An 8478-nucleotide genomic window follows, 5' to 3' on the forward strand; every position below is an offset into this window, starting at 1 on the left:
TAGAAAACTTCAGATTATAGGGCTATACTGCTAGAAGAGGTATTCTCATTTTGTTTTAAGGTGGGATGGTCTTGAACCTATTTAAAGATTATGAAGGAGATAGATCCTATAGATGGGAGAAGAAATTAGAGTCTAACAAAATGGAAGATTGCCTTAAAGAAGAGGAAATAACTCTTTCTCTTGTAACACAAGGAACTAGAGAAGTATGGATGCAGGTTTTGTAATAGGATATACTAGATTGATCTTCTGTAGATATATTTTTTTTTCATTTTTGTAAAATAGCAGGATGATCTACTATGGAGAGGTAATTGTGGGTAGTAGTATGGTAGTAGTAGTAGTAGTAGTAGTAGTAGTAGTAGTAGTAGTAGTAGTAGAGTGTGTGTGTGTGTGTGTGTGTGTGTGTGTGAATAAGAGGTTAAGAGAATTAAAGAGCTTAGTTGAATTCTATAATAGTTATTAGTAACACGGGGACATTGAATTTTTTAATGTAAATTGACATAATGTCCAGGTATTCCTAAGACCCATTTGAATTGAGTGGCCCAAAAGTTACAATCTTAAAATATATTTGTGTTATTTCTTTATTCCTCCCACAAATATTTGTTGAATGGCACCAATAGCTTGGGTTTGAGATGGAGAAGCAAGTGAAATAAGTTCCGTGATACTATGGAACTTAGATGTACTGGAAAATAGGCACAGATTATGTATTAACATAAATGTCTCAAATGTATTGTTTTAGGTGATGACATATACTATTATAAAAGACAGAAGAGCATTCAATAGGTAACTGTTATATAATATAGCCAAGGATGGAGAAAGTTGATCTGAATGAAGTGAAAAACTAAATGAAATGGCAGCAAGATATTTGTTGATATCTGGAAGATGAACATTCTAGCTAAGGGAAGCCATAAATACCAGGATCCAGAAGCAGGAAGAGTCTTGATATTTTGAAGGCTAATCAATAAGATCAATCAAGTGGGGAGAGTAAAAGGTAAGAGGGATAAGCCCAGAAAGAACATGTAGGACAAACGGCATTTTAGGGCATAGAGAGGACTCTTCACAGGAGAAGGGATAGGGTTTTGAGTACAGGAGTGACATGATAGGTCTTATATGTTGAGATTTTTCTCAAACAAAACTTGGCTACTCAAATGCAGACTAGGGGAGGAGCTGGAAGAAACAAATAAAAATCTAGATAAATACTGAGCATAGAGTAATTTGCCTTCCTGACTCTGCAATCTGATTTGGAGGAAAGGCATAAATATATTTTAAGAAAATGGATGCCGATGGGGTAGAAAAATCAATCGTCACGTGCTGATGAGTGGTCCAGGGAAAGCAGTGAGAAAGAAAGGAGACTCTACCAAGATAGATATGTGCATATGATGTATTATTTTAAAGGCAGTGAAGTGTTGTATAGTGCTAAGGTCTGTGGTAATCTTCAGGGAGAGTGGTGACATGGAAAGGATAAGGAAAGCATTTGCTGTATTGGACATATTGTATTTTAATATATAGCTAAGCTGAATTTTTTCCACTAATCATGGACTTGAAAAATGAATGCTAAGGAACACTGGTAACCTTGGCAATCACATTGTTGTAAGTAGGGCAGAACTAGGAGTTCTAGTTAGAATTTTTTTGAAGAGAAGATTCTCTCGAGTGGCCCCCTACTGAAGCATCATCAATGGAGGAGGCATGTCTGGTGCAGGTGAAGTGTGAGTGGGTGCAGTACGTGGGCTCTAGGGTTCTGGGTGTTAAGTGGTTCACAGCTGGGAAAGATTGAGAATGGCTAAATTATTTTACCACACTAGTTTCATAAATGAATTCATTGACACTACTTGGTGATCTAGGATTGAGTGAATCATCTATCTAAATAGCATTTGCAGAGTTCAAACCTCTAGTTCATAGACTTGTATCGAATCTTTCAGAATTTTAAAAGGATAAAGCCCTTGTATGTTTATATGTTTATAATATTTACATAAAGTTTCTGAGATCATATAGAGCTAGATAGAAGAGACTTTGAAAGTGCTTAGTAGTTATTGTGTATTCCTTTCCACAGGTTTTTAATATTTTTATTTACTTGTGTATTTTGTGTATGTATGTATGCATGTATATATATATATATATATATGTGTGTGTGTGGTATCTGTGCATGTCCATGAGTGTGCATGTATGTGCTGTATGCGTGTGTGAGTGTATGTGTGTGTAGGTGTGTGTGTGTGTGTGTGTGGTCATAGTGACTTGACTCTGGTGTTTTCGATAGAACTGATGTTACACTTTGCCCCTAAAATGCCAAGTTATCGAGTGACTTAAAAACCACATCTCTCTCCCTATGGAGAATAATATAGCTATAACATACGAACTGCATCAATTTATTTATTTTTTTTTACATTTATTTTTACATTTTTCATTGAAAATTAATTCTAGGACTTCTACTTGAGTCAGTATTTTTATCTCTGGGCTTTGCTCTGGAAGTGTGGAAGCAAACCTCAACAAAGATTAGAGGAAAAACATCATGGGTGGATCTCCGGCCTGTTTAAGTAGATTCATAGACTTCACTGCTGGTTCTGGAACTCATGTTCCCCATTTGCTTATATTTGAACTGGGTTTTCTGCCACTCACAACTGAAGAGTTGACATGGGGCTGGTCATTCAGCTTTATTTTTTACCTGCATTGACAGGAAATTTACATTGTCAGAGCCTGGCTTCCTTCTCATTGATAGGAAATAGAATTAGATAGAATTGAGATGTGAATTGGTCCTCTATGGGATAAAACAGTGTCTGGTTATTTCTCAACAGATTTGGGAGTAATGGACAAATGACTGGTTAATGTCCAAGGAATCAAGGAGCAAATGGCTTTAGTCAAAAGTAGCTATCTGGAATCTAAGAAGCTAGAAGTGACTGGACTATTATTTCTGAAATCAGGTTTAAAGTACTCCATAAGCCAGATGCATCAATGTAAATATTGTGTGTGTGTGTGTGTGTGTGTGTGTGTGTGTGTGTGTGTGTGTATGTGTGTGAGTGTGCTTCTTAGGTGGCTCATTTTTATACCTTTCCCTAATGGGAGTCCAATTTTTAAAGATAATCAATATTTGTGAAATAAGGTGTTAAGAACTCCACACTGACGTAAGAAATCATTTCCTGGAGTATCTTTGAAGATCTTGAGTTTTGCTTTAATAGATACCATCAAAACCTGTTACAGTCTCAGCTGCCATAATGAGATCTCAAATAATAGTATTTTCTTGAACGTTTAGAAGGGCCCAGTGGCAGTCTTTGAGATAGCTTTCTATGTGCTTGCCAAGGGTCAGGAAGGATGACTTAGTAGAAAAGTGGGGTTAGGTGTTCTATTCACCTGCTGTTTTGCAATTCATCGGGTGAGTAGCTTTTCATTTCCTTGTAGTATCAGCTGGTCTCATCTTAGTATCTGTAAAAGAAATAGCTCTAATAATATCTACGTGAACACAACACTAACATATTATAGCACCAGCTCCAGCTATCTCATAAATTGAAATATAGCCAGTGGGTACAGTTTGAAAGTATATCCCAAAAGGTTTTGATATAATTATTGTCCTCTTACTTCTCTTGAAAAGTTTGGAGGCTGCAGTTGACTACTTTTCTCAAATGTCGAGATCATTTTAGAATACCACACAAATACCATTTGGCAGAGTTTTCTTTCCATGAAACAATTATCCCTGGTAACTTGAAACTCCCTCTGAGCCAACGTGTCTACCCTTCTCTAATTTTAGTATTAAATACAAATTTAGAAAGAAAAAAAAAACAGCAAGAAGAGTTAATGATCATACCCAGAAATCTGAGATAAATTGTGTGCTTTTCTCATTCTCTTCTCTGATGTCATTTGTGAGTTTAAAGTAGAAACAAAAACCAAACCACAAAGACTTTTCTGACTGACACTTATTCTATTATTTAGTGTTAAGTGTACCCCAGTTAAGATAGTTAGATTATTTTTCCTTCAACTAAGCACCACCAATATTTAAGTAAAGCCATCAAATTATGTGTAAATCTATCAAGAGATTAATTCATGCATTATATAAGAACCCTCATAATCTCATGATCTCTTAATTATTGTACCTACCACTGGGAAGTAAACTCATGAAATTTTTGAAGGACACTTGCTTTCAAACTCTAACAACAAAATAAATACAGAGGAGACCTTAGATACACATAGATACTCTTTCATTTTGTATAAACAAATGAATAAAACACAGACACAAACACACAAGGCGTTTTAGTACGTGGTTATCTGAGCCTATTATTTATGAAACTGTGGTGAGACACAGCATTATGACAGAAGAACCTGTGGTAACCAAGGTGCAGAAATAAGATAGAAAGGGTAAGATAAACCCCTCTAGGACATGCCCAGGGGACCTTCTTCCTTCAACTGGCACCACCAATATTTAAATAAAGCCATCAGATTATGTATGAATCTACCAAGAGATTAACTCATGTATTATATCAGAACCCTCATAATCTCATGTTCTCTTAATTTTTGTACCTACTACTGGCAACTAAACTCATGAAATTTTTATTAAGTTAGTATTAGATACAAATTTAGGAAAAAGAAACAGCAAGAAGAGTTAATGATCACACCCAGAAATCTGAGATAAATTGTGTGCTTTTCTCATTCTCTTCTCTGATGTCTTTTGTAAGTCTAAAGTAGAAACAAAAACCGAACCACAAAGGCTTTTCTGACTGACATTTATCCTATTATTTAGTGTTAAGTATACCCCAGTTAAGATAGTTAGATGATTCACTGGTAAGTGAAGACCACTTTAACCTTTCCCTGTGAACAGAGTAACATGGAGTATGTGACTGGAAGGAATTCTGGGAGTTTCTCTCAGCACAGTTAGAGCTGTGCTGATTTATCCTTTGGGGGCCATGATTTGCTCCCAGCTGAAAGCCCAAGGTTATTTCTCCCATTTAAACTCCAGTTCAGGGAGGGAATGAAACTAAACCAATGTGTAGAATACAAAAGTTCTTCTAATTACTTAATATTTAACATCTCAGTTTCTCAGTTCTTAGAGCATTAACCTTTCATCACCATATAAGATATCCAAGAAAACTCAAACAAGCGAAGGTGTATTTTGGCTTATGGTTTAAAGATGTTTTAGTATGTGGTTATCTGAGTCTATTACTTATGAAACTGTAGTGAAGACACATCATCATGGCAGAAGAGCCTGTTGGTAGCCAAGGTGCAGAAATAAGATAGAAAGGGTAAGATAAACCCCTCTAGGATAAGGCAGGGGACCTTCTTCCTTCAACTAGACATCACCAATATTTAAATAAAGCCATCAGATTATGTATGAATCTATCAAGAGGTTAATTCATGCATTATATAAGAACCCTCATAATCTCATGATCTCTTAATTATTGTACCTACCACTGGGAAGTAAACTCATGAAATTTTTGAAGGACACTTGCTTTCAAACTCTAACAACAAAATAAATACAGAAAAGACCTTAGATACACATAGATACTCTTTCATTTTGTATAAACAAATGAATAAAACACACACACACACACACACACACACACAAACACAGAAACACCTGGACTTGAACCTAAGCAGTGTGTCTGTGGACCTTAGACTTGTATGATATTATCAAAGGCAGAAAAGGCTTATCATGTAACCATTTACATAAAGGATACTGGGACTCCTTAGAAAATCCTAATGTCAGTGCTAGAGGCTCAACTGATTATATATAAGTAATAGCAAGACAAGGCTTGTGGAAGAAGTGATTGGAAACATCACAGTATCTATCATCAAATTGTCTTCTTAGCCCAAACTTCTCATCGCAAAAATGGTTCGGTCTTCAGTTTTCAAATGTAGGAGGTTGTGAGCTGGATAAAATCTAGTTATTTTATAGTCATTTTATGAGTTCTCAGAAGATAATATGCCCATGGCATTATTACCTCATAGATTATGCTAAGAATTTAGCTCAGTTGGGGAGGGAGATTTGCTTAGGGTACTGCTGCTGGTTACTAAGATAGCTTAGAGATCCCAGTGTGTCCTGTCTACAAATAATTCAGGCACGGGGTAGGGAGCAGAGACTGAGGGAACAGCCAACCAACTTGCAGCCCAACTTGATACCATCCCATGGGCAAGCACCAATTCCTAACAATGTTGTACTTGCAGAGAGGGAGCATGTTGTCCTCTGAGAGGTTCCACCTAGCAGCTACCTCAGACAGATATAGACCACAACAGCCAAACATTGGATGGAGCTTGGGAAACTCTTATGGAAAAATGGGTGGAAGGATTGATGGCCCTGAAGGGGATAGGACTTCACAGGAAGACCAACAGAGTCAACTAACCTGGACTGTTGGGGCTCTCAGAGTCTCAACCACTATCCAAAGAACAGACACAGGATGAATCTAGGCCTCCAGGCTCATATGTAGCAGATGGGCAGCTTGGTCTTCATGTGGGTCCTGAACAACCAGAGCAGGGACTATTCCGAACGCTGTTGCCAGTATATATGATCTTATATCTGGACTGCTTTGTCTCGACTCAGTGGGAGAGAAAGTGCCTAGCCTTACAGAAACTTGAAGTGCCAAGAATATTCCTGGGTCCAGCTTCAACTCAGAGAAGAGGAGGGAAAATGGGGAAAGGATTATGGAAGGGGATGAGCACTGGGAGTGAGCAGGATGTAAAGTGAGTAAGTAAAAAATAATATTTAATAAATAATATTAAATAAAAAATAAATACATAAAAAGAGTGAGAAACTCAACCAGCATCATGTGAATGGGTAAAGTAGAACACTCCCTCTTCCTTGAAGTATCAATTTTATAATCTTAGTGAAATACGAGGAGAAAAAATGTAGGTGGCATATGTATACAATAAAACCTATGGTTATCCAAACCTTAGATTTTTATCAGAGTGCCAAGAAATAGTTGGGGGATTTCAACTGACACAGTCACCTTATTATTTATGACTCCAACTGTGGACCTGTTTACCTATAGTCCTCATGGCTGAAGGCACCTAGGAAATGCATCTAGCTTTTCATTTCTAAATGGATTTTTGCTTTAATAAAATATCAATCTTGTAGTTAATAAGGATAATAAGCATATGGTTTTCGTTACCAAAATGTTTGAATTAGAGGCACTTACCACCCAACCTCACCCCAGAGCAGTATCTCTTTAGAATGAGGATCCCTGTGTCTTTGGTCACCATCATAGACACCCATGAGAAAGGAGTTTGGAAGCTAGTAAGCTATTAAGTGAAAATTAAAGCATTTGTTAAAGAAATAAAAATGGACACAGACATACCTTTTCCTGACCATGTCTAGGGTCAGACATCTAACACCCTCCTGACTATCAGAGCATCAACTAGAACCCCATCCTAAAATCTGCATAGTGAGAAATGGACTGATAGACCTTCTTATGGCTCTGTCAAGGAACATGTATGACATAGGTACTCAATCTTTAAAGCAATACCAGTATAAAATTCTAGATATTTTGTTACGTTATCTTTTCACAGAGATCTCAATTTCTGTTTGATATAAACTGGTAATGTTCTCCCTTTAAGCTGAAAAGTGTTTAGTTGTTCCTATTAAACTAGAGCCTACGTTCAAATCAGAGTCATTTAAATTATCAGCTTATTATTTCTGGAAAATATCTTTTTTTTGTAATTCTGTTTAGTGCTTCTAACTTCATAAAAAATGAGAAGATTTCTAAGGGATTAAGAGAATGAGGGAAATAATAGTGGAGATAAACTTAGAGGATAATGAAGGCAAGTATTTAGTCTATTAGGATCTACACACACATACCTTGTTGCTTTTTTCTTATTATCTTTTTAGATTTCTGTCCCATCTTCATTTCATATCTTAGTCTTTTAATTGAATTCCTTTGCTTGCTCCTAACAAATTCTCCACACTATCCATCCTTAGTTTGTAATAGTCTATAGTGAATTATCTCTTTACAGAGGAAAAGCCTTAATCATCATGGTCCCATTATCTCCTCTGCAGCACTTTTTGCAATTATTGCCATGTATTATACTTCTTTAAATGTTATAAAGAAATATCAATCATTTCCCTTAAATACTTAGTGATATTTTATAAGAATACATAAACTTATGTATTTAATATGTCTCCAAATATTTAACTTTACCTCTCTTTTGAATTAACACTAATTCCTGAGTGGGAGGGTGTCTTACAAAGAATACCGTGATTTTCTAGTCAATGTGGGGTTACAAGTTTTACTGTTAAAAAGTAGGTTGTCTTTAAAATCTCTTCACTTTAAGTTGTTGTAGAGTTATTTGGACAATTACTCCATGACGTTAGCTACCCAAGCTCAAATTAGGAACTTATTTTACACTTGGAGTTTTGGGGTTTTTTTTTTAGCAGTTTTATTATGACATTATTAGAGGTACTTCCTCTTTTGGAGTTTATGAGCTAATATTTTGCCAACTCCAACCAACAAATTGGGAAAAGATCTTTACCAATCCTATATCTGATAGAGGGCTAATATCCAATGTATT

At 36.1% G+C, this 8478-nt stretch overlaps 1 long non-coding RNA gene across 1 annotated transcript in view; it reads left to right on the forward strand.

Moving 5' to 3' along the window:
- Window positions 1–1658: 1658 nt before the first annotated feature.
- Window positions 1659–8478, forward strand: part of LOC116083359 — a 29779-nt gene continuing 22959 nt past the window's right edge. The window contains exon 1 of the long non-coding RNA XR_004115687.1: window positions 1659–1696. This is a non-coding gene — a long non-coding RNA (uncharacterized LOC116083359). The remainder of the gene's footprint in view (window positions 1697–8478) is intronic.

Source organism: Mastomys coucha, unplaced genomic scaffold (assembly GCF_008632895.1).
Source record: "Mastomys coucha isolate ucsf_1 unplaced genomic scaffold, UCSF_Mcou_1 pScaffold8, whole genome shotgun sequence".
In the NCBI taxonomy this organism is placed as follows: Eukaryota; Metazoa; Chordata; class Mammalia; order Rodentia; family Muridae; genus Mastomys; species Mastomys coucha.